This window comes from Rissa tridactyla, chromosome 7, assembly GCF_028500815.1.
Source record: "Rissa tridactyla isolate bRisTri1 chromosome 7, bRisTri1.patW.cur.20221130, whole genome shotgun sequence".
NCBI lineage: Eukaryota > Metazoa > Chordata > Aves > Charadriiformes > Laridae > Rissa > Rissa tridactyla.
This window is the reverse complement of record NC_071472.1, coordinates 39,713,984-39,739,229: the sequence shown is the minus strand read 5'-3', so window position 1 is coordinate 39,739,229 and position 25,246 is coordinate 39,713,984. Positions and strand designations below refer to the sequence as shown.

The 25,246-nt window shown below is 45.4% G+C and overlaps 1 protein-coding gene across 10 annotated transcripts in view; it reads right to left on the bottom strand.

Annotated features, from left to right (window-relative positions):
* The window catches only part of MAP2 (microtubule associated protein 2), a 226,463-nt gene that overhangs the window by 131,622 nt on the left and 69,595 nt on the right, over positions 1 to 25,246 (bottom strand). For 9 of the 10 annotated variants that reach the window (XM_054209170.1, XM_054209177.1, XM_054209178.1 and 6 more), the window contains exon 3: positions 1,034 to 1,099. The gene's annotated coding sequence lies outside the window, so the exon portion shown is untranslated. Of the gene's footprint in view, positions 1 to 1,033; positions 1,100 to 18,382; positions 18,509 to 25,246 lie in introns of those variants that run through there. The other variant, XM_054209172.1, reaches the window with a different exon arrangement.

The following is a 25,246-nucleotide window of genomic DNA, read 5'->3' as shown; positions in this document are numbered from 1 at the left end:
ATAAAGTCTGGTTTGGAAAGTATTGGATGACATCTGGCACCTGAGAAGTTAATGCGAGATGGACATACCTTTCCTTCTCTCCATCAAGGTGCAGGAAGCAGATTTTCAATCCTGCCTAGATTTCTTTTTTTCCTAAGGGTACACCCCCCGCTGCAAATCAATGAGGTCTGTATCCCTTAACCACTTGACACATCTGAAAGTTCAATACAGTCACTCAATGTTTTTTATTCTGCAGGGTTTTATCTCACCATTTCCCTCCTTCACAGCATCAAGGGGTTAAAGCAACCAAAGCCAAAAGGTATTAGGGGGAAGAGGACAATAAACTACTTTTCTTGGGAACTAGCAATGACACTGTCAAAGAACCCCAGTCTGTTCCCTTCATTTTGAAACGCAGAAGTAATTTCTGAAGCGCCAGTAATATGTCAAAAACCCCTCAGACAGAGGCTGTTCCAGCACTGCCCTGCCCGGCCACTGAAACTGTGCACAAAACCCCATGGTTTGACGCATGTGGGTTTTGGCAGCAGTGAATGGGTTAAAAGAAGTTTCCCTCCTCCATGAAAGCAATACAGTATGAAACCACCACTATGCTTTCTGCTGTGTGCTGTGATAGATTGTACCTGCTCTGAGCAAGCCAGTGAGTTTAACCCTCTTCTTGCTGATACTAAAAATCAATATTAAGACGACTCCACATCTGATACGACCGGAGGCGGTTTTGCACCGTGGCTATGCAAACCCAAGACGATAGACAAGCACTCAGGTTTGCATCTCACCCTTTGGTAGCTGCAGCTGAAAGGACTAATTAAATAGCTAGAGCATATGCGAATGCTTCAAAAATAACTTTACAGTGCCTGCCAAAACAATTTGAAAATCTATACAAAGCTGCAACACAACATAGTTTGACAAAATGAAAAATAACAGCTATTGTTTAAAATAAATTTAAATAAGAACAACAAAAAACAAAGAACAGCCCACACCCTGTATCACATTCATTCCCACATTCTCGAAATCACATTGAAATACAGAGGTGTCCTACCTTTTCGATCTGTGAACAAGCAGATTCCAATCAGTGCGTCACGTCCAAGACTATATACTGGAGAATCTGCCAGTATAAAACAAAGGTGGGGGAAAAACAAATGAAAATACTTAATTTTTGCTGAAAAACAGTTTTCAGCTATGAAAAAAGTTTTTTTCTATTATACAAAGACATGGATGCATAAACATATCCATACAAGTATGCATGTATGAAGGGGTGTGGGCATATAATATACATTATGTATGCATCAAATATATTTATAAACAAAACCATGGAAGTTTATTACCTATATATTTTAATTCATCCAGCGTGCACTGCTACGGAATTCAATCTACGGCAGACTAAATCCAAAAAGCTACAGCGTAAAGGTATAACTCTTTCAAATCCTCAACAAGCAAACAAAGCCCACAGTTTTAAAAGAAAATCATTACCAGTTCATATGCTGCCATACCACAAAAGCCTATCCTTAAATAACTGCTGCATAATCATTCTCCTGGAGCGTTGTTATCCATCGGCTCGCTGCCTATCTCCAGACAGACGCAGTCTGCAAGCCACCAGCTTGTATCTACCATGTGTACGTCAGGAAAAGGAAAACTGCAAATTAGAAGAAGTCCCCGCAGTGGTGAAAAGGAAAAGAGGGTGAGTGGGAGAGGAAGAGGGAGTTCACTGGCCACAGAAATTTCGAGAATGATGACAAACCAGCCGGCTCCGCCATCATCCACTTACAATAGGATGCTGCACCTCGCCGCTGCTGAAGCAGTTTGTCAAGGGGTTGCTGGTATCGAATGCCTGACAGGCATTTTAATTGCATCCAACCAAGTGTGTCCCCAGGAATCGGGCCTTTAATCCTATGAATATAATCAACTGGTTTCTTTTGTACTGCTGCCAAACACACACAGGCACGCACTGCACACAGGCAGCAGCGCACCCTGTTTCCACCGCGATGCCGATCCAAATCCTAAACAGGTTTTACGGACGGTACACGCTGAAAAGGAGCTCTTGAGGGATTTAGCTTTTTCTGCATTACAGATTAGGAGGGCGATTCGCTCTCCCCCTTTATTTTTCTATCTAGCACTTATGTTCACGTGTTGGAACCAGCTCGCCTATGCTGTTATTTGAGCCTTGTATTTGCTTATTCACACCAACGGGAAATAAACCCAGGGAAAGCACAGAAGTGCTGTAAGACTGCAGGGACGAGAGGGGACCCTTCAGGACTAACAGGACAGAGGAACAGGGCTCACTGCACGGTTCAGCTCACAAGCAAGTCGCTGTGAGGGGTCCAGTTTTACGGCCACTACTCAGCCATCACGCCTGCCCTGATCTTGCCTCCCTGTTCCGAGGCTTTCTCCAGAGCAACACTGATCCGAGTAGGACAAGGGACCTGTGAATTGGGAAATCACCCAGTGTTTTGGGAGGAGAGACAGTATGACTGGGCAGGGGCAGATTAGAGCAGGATGAAGGCATTTTTTAAAAGAGAGTATGGTGGTAATGAAACAGCAGAAGCAGCAAAGGAGCAGTCAAGAGAAACCAATGAGCCTAACCACACTCATAAGGGTTGAAAACAAGCTTAAACATCCCTGCAGCCAGGACACGCAAGCCAACCAGATCCCCTTCCCAACAGCAAGGTGGTGCTTCTCAGTCCCCGTGACAGCAGAGCCCTTGGGAGGAAAGGATGTCAACAGGAGAAGGAAATGTCTCCCTACCACAAATTTTGGGAGAGGTCCAACAAACCCCTTTTATCTTTGAGAGGGACAAGGTGCTTGTAGGAAGGAGTAATGAATTTCCAGGGCTTCTCTCCCAAAACTTTGCAGGTAGAGGGCTGCAAAGGGAATCGATTCCCTCTTGCCTTCCCCCACAACCACGACAAGATGACTTTTCACCCATCCATTAAATTTTGCATCAACCAGGAGTTCCACCCTCATTGCTACAAACCAGTCCTAGTGCCTTAAAAACATCTGTCCTGACGCGACAGTCTTCACCCACTCTCTAAATCACCACAGCAGTTGGGAGGATGCAGAAACGGAGGAAGGTAGCCCCCAAAGACAGCCTGAATGGGACAAGGATGATGGTAGAGCAGGTACCGCAAGGCAGCAAAAAGGCCTCCAAGAAGAAACGGAAAAAACAAGCAAGAGCATCACTAGCGCAATTCTTAGACCTTTTCTCTGAGAAAGCCTCCTGTGACTCATCGGAAGGGGTGCCTGCTGCTGCCAAACCTCCCACTGCAGAGCTCATCCCCTGCAGAAACCAAGGAAACTCTAATCCTGCCCTCATCTTCCTCAGCTCCACCATTTAGCAGTTGGTGCTTGTTCACAGCATTGCTACCATCCCTCCCCTCACTTCCACAGCTCCCTTCCTCCAGCCACTCTTTCCCCAGAGCAACCCAGAGCTCTGGGAGGTCCCGGAAACAGCACAACGGAGTTGGGATGATGGAGGGGTAGCAGGAAGTCCTGAAAACTGCCCTCTAATTTCTCTCAGATGTTCCTGACAGACCTCACGTGGTTCACAAGGGACTCATACATATTGCCAGGCTGTGTCCTACACACTGGAGCCCACGGCTGAACCTTCAACCAGCTATCCAAACCGCCTTCACTCTGCCCACGCAAGCATTTCCAAGGACCCAATCGGTCAAAACAGTCCATGGCAAACAGTTTTATCATCAGATACAGCAAATGAGATATAATAATCAAGTCTGTTCCAGCTGCTCTGCAATATGCCTTTTCATAGTCCTGTAAAAGCATTTCTGATGAGACAGGGATGAGGGGCCTAATCCTGGAACACAGAGAACACTCAGCCCTGTCGGAGATTTCACCTCGTGTTTTCCTGGCTCAGACAGGGAAGCAGGGTCAGCCACAAAGCATCACATAAAATCCATGTACCTCAACACAGTGAAACAGGAACACTTGTGAGCAAACAGAAAATACAAACATCAGTAAGTTGACAAGTAAGGGTCCTGGAAATGTGTAAATTATGAACCCATGCTACGTAGCATGCATTTTTAGTACTTCGTCCCTCAAAGAGGAATAGAGACACTTACAGTCTTGGTAAAGGAGGTGGTGAGACTGTGACTGAAGTCTGGTCTAAACTCTAAAAGATCTTGCATGTTCAGGTGGGCTTTTCTCTTTAATTCTGACATTCTTTCCAGACAGTCCACTCAGTTTCATTACTGTACTGTAGGAGAGGTTTGGAACAATCCAGCTGCTGTCCCTCCGTGCAAGGTGCTGGGCCAAACACGAGATAGCTTCTATTACAACAGGTTACTGAGAAGAGCCAAAATGCAGAAGGGGGTAGCGGTATCATTCTCCTGGTTTTCAGGATAATGAAAAAAACAACAATTAAGGGGCTTGGGCTTACGCAAGGTCACACACGACCTCTGCTGCCAAGACAAGCTAGAAGACCCTCCCAGAACCTCAGCATGAGATCTTTCCACCTAAAGCACTGCTGAAATCTTGCAACCGGCCTTTAACAAAGGACTTGGAGGTTGGTTGCTTCTTTTTTAGCAAAGACTGGGTGAACATTTTATGCCATGCCTAAAATAGCATCTAATATCATCAGTGATGTAGATTAAGAGGAATAAGTCTACTGAACAGAAACTCCACCACTCTGGTAAAAATAGCCCTGGAACAGGGAATTTTCTGTTTTTTTCACTATTGTCTTACCACTTACAACAGGGCTGGGGATGGCTGCCTGCTGGAGAGGTTGAGAGGAGCCGGATGCTTCACCAGACTCTCTAAATATTGCCTGTTCTGCAGTAAGTACTAAATATCAGACTGTCCTATTTTGCCAGCCATCTGAGGGACAACCTTGCCTTTCTTTTTTTCCCTCCTTGAGGGGGGAAAACAGAATAGAAGGGGGTTAATTAATTCTGGAAAAAACACATGCAGTATAGCACACTAGCTCTTTCACTAGGGCTACATGCTGAGGAAGGCTGAGGCTGGAGTCACTGTCTGTATCTCTATGGTTACTGATAATGGAGAGGATGAAGGGTGGGAGGAGTTAGGAAAAGCTGCATGCTGAGTTAGCAGCTTCTGCGGGTAACAAGGTGCAAAGGATTTCAAGGCAGTGTAGAAAGTTTCAGGATGCAGGGGGATCTGGTTTTGTTTTCAGTCTCCCCCACAAAGAACACGTGTGCCAGAGCTGCTCTGCTCACCTCACGCAGCCAGCCCCTCCAGAGCCTTTTCAATTGCGCTATTGCTTTTACACTAGTGGTGCCCCCAGCTTTGTATCCACAGCAGATTTCAGCATCTTCACGGCACTTACCTGTCCTTTCTCCCAGGCTACCATAAAGCGGGCTCGTATTGGTGACATTGCCCTTCCCCAGCGTCCACGTAAAGGCATCCCTTCACGCCGAGTATCATGGCCAGCTCTCCTGCACCCATTAAGCCACCAGCTGACAGAACGTGGGCTTCTGTGTGGCTCGGTTATATAAACAAATCTTCAAAACCCAGGCAAATTATGTCCTGTCTTTCCCCTATCTCAGTGTATTTGTCTTAAACCTGTTAGATAGTTTCAGGCATGATCTCTCTTTTGTGAATCCAAGCTGACTCTCCTCAATGAAATACTAGATGTGAGGAATACCTAGAAAGGGATCTCTCATTTCTGTTTCGTTCTGCGCCAGCATGTCACTGGAATCAAGGTGGAAGATGTACGGTATTCAAATCCTCCCAGGCCAGCTTTTCAGATCAACCAATTCTGCACAGAACCCTTGGAAGCCAACAGATAAACATATTCTTGGGTTTTCTCAGGAAACCCTTGGTTTCTAGCTTAGAAACCAGTGAGAACAAAAGAATAAGAAAGCAAAATTAATGAAAGGTGTTTCTTAGCCCCCAAATGTGTATCTGGGATAGTTACCAGTAACAGCTGCAACAGAAGCTTTTGTGTACTAATCCTGTAATAAGCCATCAACTCTGCCCCAGGTACCGCATGTGGAGGGGAAGAGCCCAGTCTGAGTGCTGCTTCTGGGGTGCCACTGTCAGTGACAGCTGGGCGAAACACCCCAAGCTCAAAATCCAATTGGCCACAGAGGAAAAGCAAAAAGTAAAGAGACAAGTGAGTAGTCACACCCCAAATTTCAACATGGCAGAAGCAAATCTCCATATCAGGGAACCACCGAAACATCACTAAACTCATCTGATGTGTCCCCATTGGCACAAGCTGCAAATGCCTTGTCACCAACACTGTGGGCCCGTAGATTTCCTCACTGTCTCTGGAAGATGATTTCAATTTCCAGTTAATTCCTTCAGCCTGCAATATCAGAAATAATTGACAGCATCAACAGTGCCACCGAAACCAATTCCACTCCAGAGTGCCACAGCTTTCTGCAAAACCAGATCACGGAATCACACATATCCACAAGCACAATGTCTTCAGAGGCTGCGAGACAGACCTCTGCAGTCCATACTGAACTATTAGGAGGCTCAAAGATCACATAAGCTAAGACAAAGCTCCTCTCTCACAGTCCAGAGCCACTGGTGTGTCTACAATAGATTCATTACTGTCTTAAACATGTAGGTGGAAGTGGTGGGTTTATTCTTCTCTTCTATTTTTTATTTTGTCTTTAATTCCACTTCCTGCCAGGATATAAATGGCATCATTTTGCATTACAGCATAAAGTAGTAGCTGTAGTTTTATAGCCACAACAAGCTAAGGTCATAACAGACAGCAAGTTTTCTGGAAAGAGTATTTGCCCTTATCAGAGGGGTGCTGGTGCACACAACAGTCAAAAAACAAATGATAATTAATCCTCTGGTCTACTGAAAGATACCATTTTTTCCTACAAATCCTCCCTTCCCATGCCAACAAGAGATGGAGGCAACTGCTACGGCCACACACAAGTGCTGAGTCCTGTGGGGGACTCAGGATTCATGACTGCCCCCGAGATAACGGGAGGATGAGGTTTCGTCAGGCTCTCAGAAACGGAACTTTTTCTGAATGAAAATCAAGAGTTAAGGGTGTCAGAAAACACAAAGATAGACTGATATAGTTAAAAACAATGCTCGTGGTGTTGCCTTCACTGTTACAAGGTAACCAACCACTTTTTGTAATTCCAGTTCTCAAAATCCCCCTTTACTACCTGGCTCTGCTCCAAAGACTCCTCCCAGCTCTCTTCCAAATGCTGCTCCATTCTCATTTCTCCTCTTCTGTTTGTTTCCCACTCTTCCCCTTTCACTGCCATCACTGCCCTCTCTTCTTTGTGCACCCTTCCCGTAACTCTCTCTTTCGATGCCTCCCCCCAACAGGTAAAGGGTGCAGAAAAGTCAAAAGCCTGAAGTCATGTGCCCTTGTTGCCAAGAAGGCCAACAGAATTCTGGGCTGCACAGGGAAGAGCATGGCCAGCAGGTCAAGGGAGGTCATTCTCCCTCTCTCCTCTGCACTGGTGAGGCCACAACTGGAGTACTGTGTCCAGTTCCGGGCTCCCCAGTTCAAGAGAGACAGGGAACTACTGGAGAGAGTCCAGCGCAGGGCAACAAAGATGATGGAGGGATTGGAGCATCTCCCTTATGAGGAAAGGCTGAGAGAGCTGGGACTCTTTAGCCTGGAGAAAAAGTTGAGGGGGGACCTTATTAACGTTTACAAGGATCTAAAGGGTGGGTTTAAGGAGGATGGAGCCAGGCTCTTTTCAGTGGTTCCCAGTGACAGGACGAGGGATATCGGGCACAAGCTGGAACATAGGAAGTTCCGATCAAATATGAGAAAAAACTTCTTTACGGTGAGGGTGACAGAGCACTGGAACAGGCTGCCCAGGGAGGTTGTGGGGTCCCCTTCTCTGGAGACTTTCAAGACCCGCCTGGGTGCAGTCCTGAGTCATGTGCTCTGGGCAATCCTGCTCTAGCAGAGGAGTTGGACTAGATGATCTCTAGAGGTCCCTTCCAACTCTGAAAAATTCCGTGATTCCGTGAAGAGCTTGTGCTGCATGATGCCTGTTGAGCATCGCGTTACTTACTCTGCTTGCCCGCATTAGTCCTTCCTCCACAGCTTCATCCTGTCTTTAGGGGCAATCCTGCCCTTCCCTCTCTGCTCACAGAGGAAAGGAAAGCGATTGCTCAACACACTCACATAAATTCCTGCTTCAGAGAGACACTTAAACCAGGCTCCTACAGCTGTAGGATCCAAACCCAACAGTTACTGCTGAAAACCAGAGTCAACTTTCCCATTACACCTCTCGCTAGAATGAGACGCGCTCCTGAGGGCATGCGATAGCTGGTACTGTCCAGTCCAACCCCAGCCTTAACCTGAACTTAGCCACAGGCGCTCTGGTAGCCCTTGGGTGCACACCGCCCTTGTCCCAGAGGGGTTCACGTGAAAGCCTGTCTTACCATGTGCACGCCAGAGAGGCACGGAGTGTTTCTCTATCCTATCACACGGCTTATGACTAAGAGAATACAGCGGATACAAACCCTACCATTTCTTCTCATCTCTTCTCCCTCCTGGCCTACCCGTGGGGTGATGAATCGAGACAAAAACTTGCTTACAGTAAAATATCACAGCTACTGTGACAGAATTTATTCAGATGTCAGTTTGTACTTCATTTAACCATGTAACCTACTGGTTTTCAATTAACTGTCATGTCATACCTTATCATAGAGGCTTCAGTTATTCTTCTGTATAAGTTTTATAAATAAAATATTTTAAATTCATGAATCATTTGTTGAATCAGATTTTGCACGACGTGCAATTAAAATACAAACTCGGAGCTGGCATGGACTTAAACATATAAATGCAATGTAAAATACACAAGTTTATCTGTTTTTTCTAATCACACGTTTTGGGCAGTATTTCAATTTAAATCCCATTTGTATTTGGGATAATGTGAAAGCAAATATTTAAGTTCAGTTCCAGTCAGTGGGACGTTGGCACGTAGTGAAATGCAGTACTGAAAACAGAGGTTTTCCTGAAACAGGTGGGTATCTGAGAGCCTCTTCAGAGAAAAGGTATTTGCTCCTTCATTTTCACCATGCTGATATGTCAATTTAAAGACCAACCATTTTTCATAGGTATCTTTCTTATCAGCTAAGTACTGCCTTCCTAAAAGGTGCCAGCCAGTTATTTTCCCCTATGTCCACACTTTCCTTCAAGAAATTTTTAAAAAAATGGGTTAGCACTAGTAACTTGCTGCTTTTCCTAGACAGCAAAACCAAGCAGACAGGCTATGGAAATTGCAGTAACATGTAAGAACATGCAGCGGAATGGGTTTGAACAGCTTCTCACGTAGCAGTGCTTTACGTAAGGAAGGCAGTCAGGCAGAAACCCATGGAAGAGCTACCAGCAGCTGAGCCGCGCAGAGGGGAAGCAACTCCGTCCTCTCCACAAAGGAGACGACAAAAGCTGCCTTATGCAGATGCTGCGAGTAGTCAGCCTGGCGCACACGGGCACGTACGGGACGCTCTGCCGGCATGAGGCAACAGCTTCTTCCCTCTTCGTATGGGCATCCAGGTCCTTTGCATGGAGGTGAGCCTGTCCAACAGCTGTCCTCCACAGACTGCAGATTTCCAGTAAGACCAACCATAATCAATAGCCACTTTGCAGCTAAAACCCCCAGAAGCCCTTCCCTGACTTCAGTGCATTTGGATTATAACTGGTATTTCACACACGCTGCTGTAGTGCTTCAGATAAAGGCAAGGAGGGCTGGCAGCACGTGCACTGTGCATTACAGATACTCTCTTTGCAGAGGACCCCCTTGCAAAGGCTTCCTAATGGATCTGACTGTTGCATTTACTGTGAAATGAATATAGCAAATATTGCAGGCTAATTCATTAGCTACTTGTGACTGATTCTTGTTTTCATCACTATAAAAGCAGATGTCCTGCGGTTACCATAATGATCCCGATTCCCTCTTTGCTTACACACATTTAAGTCAGACACAGCTCCACCGAGTCCACAGCAGTTGCTACATCAAGACTAAAATGGGTTTAATGACTGGAGACTTGGACTGGGTAACTTAAACATAGGTTTCATTCACCCTGGTCTCACAGCGCTGTCCGAAATGATTCTTAAGCTCTTTGTACTTGAGAATTACTTCCCTCAACTCTACCAGGTAGTTGCCTTGAGGGTGAAAATCAGTGTCTGTTTAGCAGCCGCTCAGTTACGCTGCCCACGAGCTCAGGCTACAAGGCTAAGAGTGCCACATCCAATCGCCATCACCGGGAGGACTTCTGGGAGGTGTAACGTGATTATAGTCAAATCTGGTTTATCATAATGGGATGGAAGACAAGAAAGTCATTAGGTAAAATGGAATTTCAGATAAATGGAGGACCTCGGAACTTATCTGATAGACCTCAAGGGACATGACCTTCTTGTAGATGAAGAAGTACTTTGATCAATGGCATTTTAGATGACGGGCCCGAACAGCAGCACTACCAGTAAATCAGGGAACCTCTCCTGTTTCAACAACTGCCACAGGAATTGCTGCTACTGTAAGCACTGCTTTACACTGTATTCAAAGGATGGTACTGTTTCTCAGATCAGTGACCCACAGCAACAGCACAGCACTGACGAAAATATCATCTGGAATTAAAAGGGAGAAGGCGGAGGTGAGGACGGAGAGAGAAACTGCTGGTTTCGGCTCTTCTACTGTCCTACCCGTGTTTATTTGGAAGATTTCCATTCACATTGGCAGGCAACAGAAGAAAGCACGGAGAGCTCAAAAGACAAAGGTTTATGCTCTGTGCAGGGCTCCTGAGATACACAGAACCATCAAGGAAAGACAGAAATAAGAGAATTTAGCTGCTTTAACAACAAAGCAGTTGTCTACCAGTATAGAGGAAGAATACACTAAGCTTTTTAAGAGTCTGAATGCTCAAATAAAAATCATACAAAAACCAGAGGCAAACATCATGTAACTAAGGGGCAGCAAAAGGACACGCATACAATCAGAAAAGCTAAGAAACAAAATGAATTACAATTAGCAAAGAACATAAAATGCAACCAAAAAAGATTCAATACGATCTGAAAAGCAGACAGGGCAAGTCACGGTTCAGCAGAGAGGCACAGCAAAGATGATGTGCAGAGGGTAGGATTCAACATATTCAATGTTTGCCTCAATTTTCACAAGCAAGATCAACTGTGAGCAAATGCTGCATGCAATTAATTTTAAAAAGAAACAGAACCTCAAGTCAGAATAGCAAAGAGCAGCTTAAGAAACACTCAAAACAAGACAGATGCAGCTCAGCAAATTTTGTGAGTCCTCCCTGACTCAAGAAGAGCATTTAAGGTTTCAGAACAGATCCCAGAGAAGATCAAACATCACACTCTCTCCTGAGAGAAAGCCATGGGAAATTACAAACCACTCAGTTTAACCTCATCTTTAAAAAGATTTTAGAAAAAATAAATAAGCAAGCAGTTTACAAGCGCTTAGAGGACAGGAGCGCAATTGAAAAAATACTGCTGGCAACATGACTTTGTCAATAACAAATTCCAACACATTAATCTCATTCCCTCCTGATTTTGCATTTATAAAATTTGGGGCTGACCCCAAGTGGGGATGAGCTTGTCACATTTAGGAAAGCATCTTGAGAAACTAAGATCGTTGCAGCATAAAGCAGAGCATCTCCCAAATCTAAAAGCAGGAAATCAAGAAAGAAAAGGACTGAACAGCATATTGAGAGATGAGGTCTCAAACACATAACTAGACAAATCGTGAGTAAGTAGCTAGGCAGTAGCTTGGCAGGAAGAGGCTTACTGTGGGCAAAAAAAGACAAATCACAGTTTTATTTTTCCTAATGGGGATGCTGTCCTACAACACTGGGATAATTATTCCATTTTCTTTGTTGGTGGTGATGTCTCAGCTGGAGAAGTGCCAAAATTTGGGGTTTGCGCAGTAAGAAAGATATTGGCAAACTGGGGAGAGGCCAGATAAAAGCAAAAGGGAGAGTCTGAGAAAACATTCTTCTAATCCTTGCTTGTAAAGCACATGTTTTCAGATACATTTCTCTAAAGTACAGAAAACCAAACAGTAATAAAAATCTCCCAAAGTATATAATTTGTGAAGATAAAGCAAGCAAGCAATTCCGTTCTAAATCAATGGGGGGTGGGGGTAGTAATAAAAGAGGAATTCACTGGGCTAATTAAAAGCAAAGATTATTTTTTGGTGAGGTACTTAAAAAACCTGCTACTGAGGAAGGTCAAAATTTATTTATGTCTTTATTTTCATAAAAAGAGCACCAAGGCCAGGGCCTAGGCATGCTGGCATCCTCCTCGAGCGAGTGAGGATCCCGTTGTCCTGTCCTATAGGTTTCTGCCACTGAGCACAGATGGGGCAACTGGTACAGCCCCCAGCAAAATCCAACTGGGCCACAGGAGTGACTTCTATTGCCTTCTCTCCATCCTTCAGCTGGCTTCCCAAGAAGCCAAATCAAAATCACCATTGCAGAGCATGGCACTGCACCAACACTGCTTCTTCCACACCCTCCCAGCCTGGGCCAGCCATGTTGCCGGGGGCCTCAGCCCCAGTCTGCCGCTGGGGCTGAGAGAGCTACAAAGCCCAAAGCTCCCAGGACACTGGGGCTGGGAAAGGCATGCCACAGGGAGCACGGCACTGCACCAACATTGCTCCCACTGCAATAACATGGTCTCTCAGAGGACAAGGCAGGTGCGACAAGCCCTGCAGCTCTTCCCCATGAATCCCACCTACTGCTCCCCTCGCTGCTGCTGGAGCAGCTCAGTGGCGTGGGGAGGGCACCAAGGCTGGCCCTTGCCTCTCCACAGTGCCACTGAGATCATACATTTGCATTTACTGGTCTGTGACCTGCCATGCCCCAGACTTCCAGCTGGTCCACAGAGTGTGACTGGTTCAGATGAAGGTGTCTGTCCACTTATTAACATCAAAGTAGAGACTGAAGAACACAGATGCTCCTAAAATTCGCAAAAAGGCTCCCTGCGTCTCTCTAAAAGGGTTCAGAACCAAAGTCAGTCTTTGGGGCACAATGGCTCTTATATTTGAGCAAAAACCCCAAGCAACGATGCAGAACCTGCAAGCGAAAAAAACAGGAGCGCAACACTATTAAAAAAGACCACAGAAGGAACAAAAAGGAGAGAATAAATGGAATAACTAATACACATTTGCTCCAAGGTTCTCTCTGCACCAATTGGCAAAAAGAATACAACTGAATCATTAATAATTGAAGGAACTTGAAGACAAAGGCATTTTCAGCCAACATTAGATAAAGGGATGAAAGAGGTCTGTAATGAGAATTCTGACGATGGTATCATTTGGGGGGGTGGAGGGGTGGAGCTGGGAAGGAGGGGGTAATATTTAAAAGAAATGATTCCGTTGTAAAATGAGAGCAAGCATTCTCATTACTAATGCAGACAGACGCATCTGAAAGACCTTATTCAGATGATGGCGTCACTGAACAGCCTTTTGGACACAAGCTCTCCACTAACAATATTAAACAAGGATAGGAGACTGCTGTAGCAAAATATAACGTGTCACTTCTTTATATTTTTTAGCCTCATAAATCATTAAGAGATGAATATTAACAAACATCCAGCTTTCTGAGCTTTTCTTAACTCTGATGATTCTCTGCATGCAGCGGATGGGAGCTTGAGCTTTCATTGCTTTTGGAAGCTGGCCCTGCAGATCAAGTCAGGAGAACATTACTAGCAAAACACACTGAAAAACACAGTAAAGGGTATCCCCTGGTTCAAAGCCTTGAGTTTTGCACAAGACAGTTTCTGAGCAACCAAACTGCACAAAGGGACAAACAAAGAGCACATTTATTTGACCGGCTCGCTGCCAGTCAGTGACTGGGGAAAGATGTCCACGAAAACTCAGTAAGACTGAATTGTGTTGTTTTCATCATAAAGAATAAAAGGCTACAACTCCAAAAACAGTACAGAAAAGATCAGGTCAGGTAAATTTCAGGTAATTTGCAACAGAGCAGCACAACGCAGCACAACCCCTCTGCAGCCCCACCTGAACAAACGCCATGACCAGGAGGAGGGTGGCCCTCCTGCAGCCGATCACACCCTGAGGACTCCAACCCAGGCAATTCTATGATTGTACGAAGACTGTGTTTTCTGGTGTGCTAACTTTGCTTGAGTCACCTTCTGCTGTCCTCTGAATATCCCCGCTGAAATCAGCGGGACGACTGGAGCTGTAACAGTCACTCGACCCAGGTAAGCGTGGCAGGACAGACCCTACAGAGCCTGTTCTTGGCCGTACTCTACAGGGACACGCATGGAGCCACAGAAATGGGATGGACAGCATCCAGTTTATGAGGACAGTGGGGTTTTTTTGCATTGTCTTCTTTTAGCTGCTAGGGATCTCTCACATGTAGACTCACCTTTGTAACTCCTGACTTTTGGGCGCTGTGCTGTTTTCTTGAGTCTCCCTGGATTGTCCCTCTTTGCAGATCTGGCTGCAAGTTTGCAAACACGTCGCCTGCTGTGCGCGGCTCTGCAGTGTTTCAGTGAGCAGACAGGCAGCTCCAGAGACCGTTCACCCCAGCCACCTCAGTGCAAGTCCTCCCAAAGACACCCACTCACCTCCCACAACTGCAGAGCCTTGACTTTAGCTCAGACTAGAAACTGAACCCCAAGAGAGCTCAAGTACATTAAACTTGGGATTCACCGCACTTCATAGTAGCCCTTATTCACAGGAATTGCAAATTGCCTAGTATTTTGTACTGCCCTCATTAATCATTTTTAATTGCTTTCCAGTTAACGCAAACCAAAAACCTCAGAACCTGGACAACTGGCAACATTTTTCTTCAACATTTCATTGCTTACACTCAGCTATAAATCTTCTGGCTGATAGAGCTTTCACAGGACAAAAGATCAGTAGAACAGGAACAGGTTTTCATTATAGGATTTATTCTCTATTCATTGCCTATGTGAGGCTTTTAAGGGACAAAATCATCCTGCATTTTCATTTGGAAACTACCAATCCTCTCTCCAACTTAATTTCTTATTATTTCCTATTCAGAGATGAAATTTTGTAAAACAAAGGAAGAAGTATTTCTTGCACTTCTTAATAAAGGGAAACCATAAGAAATCATTAATAAATCATGAACGGCTTTACCAATAAAAAAATACAAGGCCAAGCCAACATAACCAGCTTTCACACATGAAAAAAACCAGCATGCAAACAAAACACAAGGAACCTACACCTGCTGCAGAGAGTTGCAGGTCAAGAGTCAGAAAATTCACATCTGGTAAGGCCACCTGTGCCTTTGTTAACTTGTTGTATTTCTCTAGGACATTTTGATTCTCTGCTACAACACATTGCCTGTTAAGTGCACCAAAGGACTGGGAGTTTTAGAAAAACTGACCCTAAGTGCTTCTCAAACAGCATCCGCAGATTACACCTGCGTGCTAGAAATCACCTGAGCTTTAACTACTGCAATGCTGGGAAACACACTTTTCCTCCAGCCCTTTTTGTTGTCCCAGCAGATTGCATTTGCTCATCCTTCTTGCTGGATTTAGGCCACTTCCAGTTGCTGACCCCCATTAGTCCATCAGGAGGGGGCCATAATGAAAACAGCTTTCTCAAAACAGATTTTCTTCCTGACACTGTCCCCCACTCTCACGTTCACCTATCTCTTCCCTGTTCTCTTCAGCTGCTCCCGAGGGCAGGGTTCAACATCACAGAGGCAGGTCACATAAGGAGCATATGCCAAGGTTCAGTGAAAGACACCGTCAGGACGAAAAGGCTTTCTTGTCCTTACACCTTTTGGAGAGCCTTAGAGTACCTTCTCAGTAAAAAGCCATCTCTACACGTGCCCCACCTACTGACTGTCAAACAGACCAGCTGATTCTTGGCTCCCACCTTTCCCAAATTCCAAAATGCTCTGTTACTCTAGAGTTTAACAGGATCTATCAATCATTAAACACAGTTAAAAGCTGTGAGTACTTAAAAGTATTCAAACCTTTAAAAAAAAAAATAATAATAAATGCATGACCTTATCTTACCCTCTGATTTCTGTTCCTGAGTCACTACCCAGAGGTCACACCTGATGGTTGGGAAAAAAAACCAAGAACAGCTTTCCCTCGAACTTCACAAAGCTTTCAGGCTAAGAAAACATTGTCTTCTCCTGAAAGGTTTAGGATAATTTCAAAATGTTTCTGTGTTATAAATGTACTAGCAAATGTAAATAAATATAAAATTAGATAACGTGGAATACACACATTACCAGCACGTCTTCCATTTTTTTTTGCCAATGTTCTTCAATCTATTTGTTGTAATATTTAACAATTTTCTCTGACTCTTCGGCTTCCGACCATCTCTTTCCCCCTTCTGCTGCTTCTTTATGTCTCTACATTCTCTTCCACTCAATTTCCCACCTTTCTCCATCGTTCATGTCCTCAAGGCCTGCATCAGCTCTGCCACAGCACCCTGCTCACCCTTGCTGCTGCAGGCTGAGCCTGCCCTCTGCCCAGGACCCCACTGCAGGCCTGCAATCTCCCAGCCCTCCTGAGAACAAGGCTTCCACAGCCACATTATGCTCCCCTGGCATGCTGCAGATGCTTGGGTACATGGTAAACGCACGTCCCCAGCCAGGTCATCCTGCACGTGGCATAAATGCACACTCCCCACCATGCCCCAGACCCAGCCAGTGTCCCTGGTGCACCCTTCACTGTGCTCCTCCAGCCTCTGGCTCTCATTCCCCTGCATCTCCTGCCACACTTCATCCTAAGCAGACCAAGCGCTGCTTAATCATCTCACAGCATTGTCAGGAGGCCCAAATAATTACTGTTTTGCAATGCACGCCTCAGTCCTCAAGTGAAAGCTGTTTAGTACATGTGCTGGACCCCGTTGTCAAACTGCTTTCAAGAATTCAATGAGCGTGCGATTGGGGCAAGCAAAACAGAGCAGCGTTTTCTCTCCACTTTCCCCACCTAGCCTTAAAGCTTTCTTCCTTGTCTCTTTCCATCCCCTTGAACAAAGGAGAAGCCAAGTGTAGAAGCCTTCTCTGTATAAAGCTGTATTTTATTAATAAGTATACACACACGCGTTGGTTCAGATTGACTCCAACATATAGCCAAGATAGAAATAACTGAATACTATTTTATTTTGTTATGCCTTGGTAGAAGTGATTTTACACTTCAGTAACTTGAAAAACAAGTCACTGTGACCAGCAAATGCCTTCTCCCCTGCAACATGCAATCTGATGAGCAGAAGGCAGAGTGCAAAAGGCAGGTATCACCTGAAGAGAAGTCTCCTGACAGCATGCCCCTAATATCCACAACTGAGCAGGTGTTTGCCATCTGACAGAGAACTTGGAGAAAAAGCTTAAGGCTTTTTTGCTATCTCATTTTATTTTTATTCAACTACCACTCCACATGTTGCTATTTAATTTCTGGTTTTGCCCCTTTAAAAGGCCAAAAGACTCTCTCATCCTGAATTAATCTTTCATTCCTGAAAAGCACTGGACTGAAACTCCTTATTTCCCCTGGGTACACCAAGGGCAGTGACAGCTGATCCTTGCCTGCACTGCCCAGTCAATTATTGTTATTTTTCTTCTGAAGCCCACAAAGACTCTTCAGGAGTGAAAGCTCTCTCAGCACGAAGGTACTGCACAAACATCTGCTAAGACATGAATGCATGAGATGAGATAATGGGTGGGAGTAGGAAAAAGGCTGTAAGGGGCAGAGTAGCTCACTGGAACCAGAGGCAAGAGCCCAGTCCAGCTCCTGCATCTCTGCCCTGACTTCCAGAGACTCAGTGAGAAAAGATTTCCTGCAACCCAGCTTCTTCCCCACATTTGGCCTTCCTTACCCACTAGCAGGGCAAAAGATTATTGTATGGTTTACATTTTATCTACACCGCAGCAGCTTGACGTCTCAGTCCCAAACCAGCCCGAGAGCACAAGGTACTCCATCCGCTTGCACCAAGCTTCTCAGCTGCACGGCAAATAAGTGACAGTGTAGATACAGACGGACAACACCCGTCAGCTGCAGGATGAGGTGGGCCTCAGCTGGGGCCTGTTGGTGCACTTTCAGTTGGCACCGTATGACCTGGGAATCCTCTGAGGACAGCATGGGGATTCGGCTGCCACGAGATGCTTCCTCGGACCTCCTGATCCACATGGAGGGGAAGCAGGAAAGAAAGCAAGTAGGATACAGCAAGTGCTGTATGGACTGGGAAGAGGATTAACGCACAAATACACAGAAAAAAAATAAAAATAAGAAATCCCTGTAAGCAAAGAGCAGTCGGATCCAGACTACTTACCATGCTGACCTTGGCCAAACAAATCTAATGTCTCTACCAGTCTCTCCAAGTGAAAGACAGCCAAACCCCTTATGTAGCCAGGTCCCTTCAAGCTACTAAAAACTGAAGACTAGCCATAGAATTCTTTAAGACAAAAAAAATAGAAAAGAAAAATGGATTAAAAAAAAATAATTCTGCCTTACCTGAAGCTTCAGAGAAATGACACTGCAGTACATCAAGTAGTGCAAGAAATGCACTACTTGTCAAGAAGTGACAAGCCCACATCAACGTCCCGCTGAAAGCCCGGCTGCTCTCATGGAAGAGCCGACCCGAGCAAAGCCTGACCTTAGGGACCAGCCTTTGGAAAGAGGGAGCAGGGGCCCCCTCAGGCAAACCTCTCCCCAGCGAGCTCCCAGCAGGAGCAGAGGCTCCAGCAGAAAGGCCCAGCAATCACCAACACGGGATAGATGGCGCAGAGCAAAGCCCAAGCTGACGAACAGGCTTACTCATTTGCTTGCTGTTTATTATGTACAAGCACGGCACCATCTGCTTTACTATATCCTTCAAAGGGCTGTCCTGGGGCGACGAGACCAGGAACACAGAGCGCTGTCACCGCGCGTGGCCGGGTGACTTGGGTGCCATTGCAGACCGAGTGCCGGCACGGCCAGTGAGAGGGAGGCTACGGAGCCAGGAGGGGGTGGGATGTCAGCCCCTGCCCAGGAGCGTGCCCATCATCCTGCTGTAACCGCAACACACCCGAGCCAGACAGTGCGTACGGGCACACAGCAGCCTTGCCCAGCACAGGGAACCCACAGTCCTGCAGTTTTGCAGGACACAAAGTCGCTGCTGCCAGGGCCAATTCTCCTTCTTCTAAAAGGGCCATTCCCCAGACCGAGGGAAGCTACCCTTGTGTCAAAGCACTAAGTAAGATCAAGGCCCAGGTTCCTGAACAAGTTTTTTTTCTGATTTCAGAGCTGGGTGGCTTCAAACAAGGAGACATGACAACCTTGGAAAGGCCTCCTTGAGGTTGCCACCAAATGCAAAGCTACAAGCTATGGGACTGTTCACTGAATGTGTGCATATCTCACATGGTCTTGAGAATCCCAATATTAGATCACTCACTCATCCCATCCCACCACCGATTACTGCCATCCTCTCCCCCATACACGCCCAGTCTGAGTGGTTGGTAAAGCCTCAGTGCGGCCCTGTGGAATCAAATGCTAGAGAAACTCATATATATATATATATATATGTATGTATATATATACACATACACCCCCCCCCCCACATAACTGTGAAACACCCCATCTGCTCACGTTATGACACTTTAAACGCATGCAATTAACTGAACTGAAATGGCATAAGGATCTGGATCAGTCAGTGTCTTTTTCCCCGACTCCCACTATTTCCACCTTCCTCTCACCCTAACATATGGAATGCCATATGAATTACTGAATGGATCATGCTAAAACTGGAGCCTGTAAGATCTATTTTTAATACAGATTACGGGGGGATGTTGTCAGTCCGTGGTGCAGCATTGTTTTCCTTACAAGCTTGGTCTGTCACTACTTCTGGCAAGCCCCACTTCCAGTGCTGACGACTAATCTCCAAACTCTTAAATATTTTTCCTCGGTGCTCTGAAGTAAAACTCAGCTTCCTTCTGAGCTCCTCGGCAGGAACTTTGCAGCAATAGCAGGTCAGGCGAGAGTCTGTGGACTGCAGTTTTTCCAGCCTGCTGCTGCTGTTCTTAAGCGGCCATGGGACGCCTAACAAGGATGCCCAGTTTTCACTGATAAAGCTACCAAGGTACCTGGTAACCCCCCACATAGGGCTGTTAACCTGAGCTTTCATGAACCATCATTGAGACACACAAATCATGTGCTGCCCCAAGAAACAGGTAGAGAAGAGCCTACACGTTTTTTTGTCCTCTGGTACAAACTGGGAGGGTACATCTTCAACCCTCACTGAAAGCCCCTCCACCCTAAGGAGCCACAACAACAGGGTCAAAGTCTCAGCAGAAGAAATAATGGAAGCAACCTGGTTTGTTTATGTGCTGATAATTAAATCCTGATGCAAAGATAAGGAGAGACACAGTAAAGACCCAGCAGCAGACAGACAGACACAAAAATACAAAATCTCTTTACAAGGCCACAGCAAGCTCTAGTAGGCATTTTAAAGCCAAGGCAGGTCAGCCAGGTTATTATTAGCTCTGAGTGGCCCATACATCAGTGTTAGCATACATTACCTGAAATTGCAGTGGTTATCAAAACCTGCATTTTCTCCTACCCTTGAAAAATCAATTAAACCATTACCAATCTCATCTTTACAGCCAAATGCACCATCAGCAATGCAGACTCAATCCAAAACCAATGTCAGTTAAAAGGCTTCAGGTGAGGTCATACAGAATTAGAGGGAACATGTGCCAAAAGAATGTGATTTCTGGACAGTAACGCCTTCTTTCCTTTTAACCTATACAGGCTCATCAGAATCAAGCTCCATTGAAAGCAGTTTCCTCCACAGTGAGTTTAACAATTGAGAAAAAAGCAACACACACAGAGAGCCATGTGGATGAAGAGTTTCTAACTGATTCCAGAAATGATGCTTACATTTGCATATTAGATTTTACCTGATGAAATGCAGGTGCTGCCTAGGCAAAACAGGAGGCTGGGACCAATCCAGCATTTCCAGCTCTGGCTGGAGATGAACAAACCAGCGGTTCACAGAGTTCCCAGCAGTTAGGGAAGGGAAGCTGGGTGCACTGAAGCAGCTTCAAAAGCCTTTAACAAAGCGGAAACTGGAACTGATGTGTCATAAAACACTATCAATTACCTTAAACTGTTACTTCATTTTAATGTACCACAAATCTAAGCCTGTCTCTTCAGGGTAGACCCTTTCATAAGCAGAGGCCGCTTAGAGTCTCACACTTAAAATGTTTTCACATATTTCCTTTCCCCTCAATGAAAACGAAACTCCCAGTGATTCCTTCCTGGTTACTCTCTGCAGGACTCAAACTTCAGAAACACTCTCACGTCTTTCCCTGCAACACTGAAATTTCTTGGCAAGGCTTGCCTTCTTGTTATGTATCTGCAGCAGATCAGGCTTTCAGCCCTTTACATACAAACTCCCTTTCCTCTCCACCACTCTGCCCCATAGACATTTTATTTCACTGTCCCCGATGTAACCACAGACCAAAGGACCTGAAGTATTTTAAAGCAGGGCTAGGATCTGACCTGGATTAGGCACCCACATAAAGGAACAGAGAGACCTTGTGCTCCCACAAAAGCTGTCTTCTCTCTCATTGGACTAGCGCACATAAAAAAAAGTAGGTTTCTACTCCTCCTTTTTCAGAGGAGATAGGGAGGAAAAGGCGGGCACCTATCTCTTATGGTCAATGTGGCCAAACTGGATTGGGAAGGAGGCCCAAGCCAAGAGCCAACCACCAGGAAAAGCCAGCAAGAAGTTAAAACCTCAAGAAGCAGGAGGGCTCGGGAGAGGCAGTGTGACTGAGACAGAGCCCGAGGACAGACACCCCAACCTCTGCGGCCAAGGCAGTGCCCTCGCTCGGAGCAGCCCCTTCACCCCAGCCGAGCGCTCCGTCTGGATGGCTGAAGCTCCCCCAGCCCATATGTTCCTGTGGCTCACACAATGCCATACGCTTTGCCTTCGCTTTGGCAGGGGGAAGAGGGGAGGGAGAAGTGGGCAAATTAATTCAGAAGCTCTTGGCAGGCATATGACTAACAAAATAGAGGCAGAAGTTATGTAGAGCAGGTCTGTGCTGCCAAATGAAGTCACAAGTGACTTAGTTCAGATTTGAGTCTTTTTTATTATTTTTATTATTGTTGTTATTATTATTATTATTAGCATCTGGCAAAAGGAGCCAGGAAATACCTTGCTGGTGATGTCTGCTTCTCCCAGCAGGAGCCAGTTTGGAATGCTGAATGGCTTACCCTGAAAAAGGGAGAACCACGCTATTTCCGAGCCCCTGACTTCTACTGCTCTTTATTTAAGCAGCATTGCAACATTTTATTTTTGTTCTTATTTTATAAGAAGTTATTACACGATGAGAACAAACCTTTCCAAGAATGTTCACTTTCCTCCTCCTCCATTAACTGGGCATGGCCTCAGCGAGATGAGGAAATTTCCAAACACATGCAGTGGTGAAAGCTGAGTTTGATCTCACAGGAAAAAGCCTCTATTCACTTAACAGCCTTATAAAGAAAAGAATCCTGAAAGAATCCTGAGATAATCCTGTCTTTCAGACACATAAACACACAACCAGAATTCATTGGCTCATCTGAAAAGTGAAATATATGGTCCCATTGCAGGATATAAATAACTCCCAGTCAAACCAACATGAATGACTTGTTCCCTGCCACTGCAGAACGTATGGTCTAACAGGGCACATGCTTTTGAAGGAACCCATTTTTAACTTCTGGGCAAAGAAGTAGTTTAAGCTTAAGGAGGATGAAAAATTATGTATGTTTCTTACAGAAAAAAGGCCCAGTTAGCAATATATAGAGCATCAAATTCATAGAACACTAAGCAAGCCACCTACAAACCTGTCGCTTGAAGTGAAAGCCAAAAATACAGCGCACTCTGACAGAATATACCTCTCCATCTGTTTGCTGCTTCAGGTCAGTTTAAATACTGCAGCTTCCTAGAAAGCGAAATAAACTTCACCTAAGAGACCCTCCAAACATTGACGTGTGACTGGCCAGCTTTCTTCCTCCTCTCCAGCGTTTGTAGCCATAGGGAGTCCCATGCCACTGTCGAGAGATTCACCACGCTCCGTGAGGCAGCACCTCCTCACACCAGGCTCTTGTGCCAAATGCAGTTGGATGCTTCTCCTGGGTGGACCCCAGGACCAGATTTCTCCATTTCTGCAAGCTGAGCTCTTTTCAGAAGTCTGGCTGCTGGTAGAAGTAAACTCTATGCTCATGTTCCACCCAGGCACAACAGAGTCCCATTTGCACAATCACACACAAAGCGGCATTTTGTACTCATAAGCACAAACAGTTGCTAGGGTCAAGCAACCTTCAATCCAACAGCCTGATGCCAATGTCATGAATCAACATAACAAATATTCAGATAAAGATAATTAGTGTGAATGTTTCACTTACATGCTGTTGGAAAACCAAGACTCTAAGTCTTTTGCTTGAAAGCACAGGAATTCTGCCATCTCAAATAATGGACAGCCTCTATAACTGCTTGTACTGATTATCATCTACCCAGTCTGGACGGGGCACCAGCACCCTTCAACCAGCACACCACGTTTATCACTTTCAATGGGACAACATTTAATGTAACTCACTCATCTGTGGCCTGTCCTGCTTTGCAAAGATGCCTGTCACCTCTCCTTTCTAACTACTACTAAAAGCTGACAGCTCTTTCCATCGCTGCATAGAAGACCATTTCATAACATAGTGGATTACTGCAAGAACAAGCTCCTTCTTCAAGAGCATCAGCATAATACCTGTGACTTTAAACGCAAAACTAATCTTACTGAAAATGGTCCTTACTTAACTAAAACTGTAGCAGATGCAAACAATAAAACCTGGGGCTAAGAAACATGAAATACACTTCTTGAGGAAGATACCTGAAACAGTTTCTTAAACATCTGTATAAATAGCTGCTTCAGAAGCAGCTCTTATACCCGAGTGTTTATGAAACCACCACTTTTGCAGAGATGGCACTACGTGCTTTACGAGGCTACATGCCTGAATCAGCTCTGTTCTAATGTTTTGTGAAGCTCACAAAATTCATTGTCATTCATTCTTATGCCACCATAAATTCTTGCCAGAAACACAGCTCTGTGACCAGCCGTTTGTAGATTGCTATTTCACATCTCGGCCTCACCTACCCATTTTCTTACAGCCATAGCTGACAGGAAGCTCAGGTGCAGCTCTATGTGGAAGCAGGAATTGCTAGATTTATAGTCATTACTAAACCAAATGAGAAGCCAGTGAACGGACCAAGGGAACCTGAAGTGTCATAAGATCTACCGTGTCGTGTGTATCTCCCATGGTTAGTAGAAAGATAAAACTTAAATCACAACACCTACCCAGTTCTTAGATAAGAAAAATAAGGCAAGAGAAGCCGCAAAAAAGCAGCAACCAGACACAAGCTGCTCGATGATACCAGTAACCCTCCAAAGCGTACACTCACAACTGGTGTCAAGCCCACCAAATCACTCACGATCACTTGCTAAATGAATGTGAGTAATTTTTGTTGCAGCAGCAGTTTTTAACTCTACATTTACGTGTGACAGCTGTGCAACTGCACCCACGTCAGCCAGCTCTCCCAGCATGCTGGCCCCAGGACACACGCTGTGGTAAGGTTTGCTCTTGAAGCCCAGGCTCTCACGAGGGCAAATGCTGAGATTGGTGCTGCTGCAGCCATATACACACGCGCCAGCGAAGCCTTAGGCCAGCAGAGACACCACCATAAGCAGCGTGCTGAAGCGGCCCCATGAATCCCTCTGCTATCTCCTGAGAGCCCTGCATGGGACTGCGAGAGCCTGTCAGAAATTCACATGCAAACAGTAAACTAATACAGAGCACAAGGCAACTCGCTTAAGTAGTCACTGCATTGTCACACAGATGACTTACTGTTAAATCACCATTTCTTTACCTCCATAGCAGAGCAAGGTATGTCTACATCTTTAAACAAAACCTAAATATCGACAGGATTGTGGGCCAGTGCCAAAAGCCTGAATCTGGGTAGGTTTCCTATATGACAGAAATGCTGTACTTGCATTATAGAAAGACAAGTCTCTCAATGGCAACCGGGTGTTCGCGCATTTACACGCCAGTCAGAGCCAGTGCCAGGCTGCGCGAGAAGCAGGACAGCCACCACACACGGCAGGCCAGCGTGGCACAAAGTACTGCGCTTCTTCCTGAACCGAACGCACTTCTGCCCTCTTGCAACTCACTCTTCCCTTTCCACCTCTCATTGTCCCTCTAAGCTGAAATACAAAAACTCTGGTTTGACAGAACCGCAGGGAAATGCAAGGACACAAACATGTTATTCACAATTCAGAAAATCTGTCTTCTGAATTAGAAGCAGCC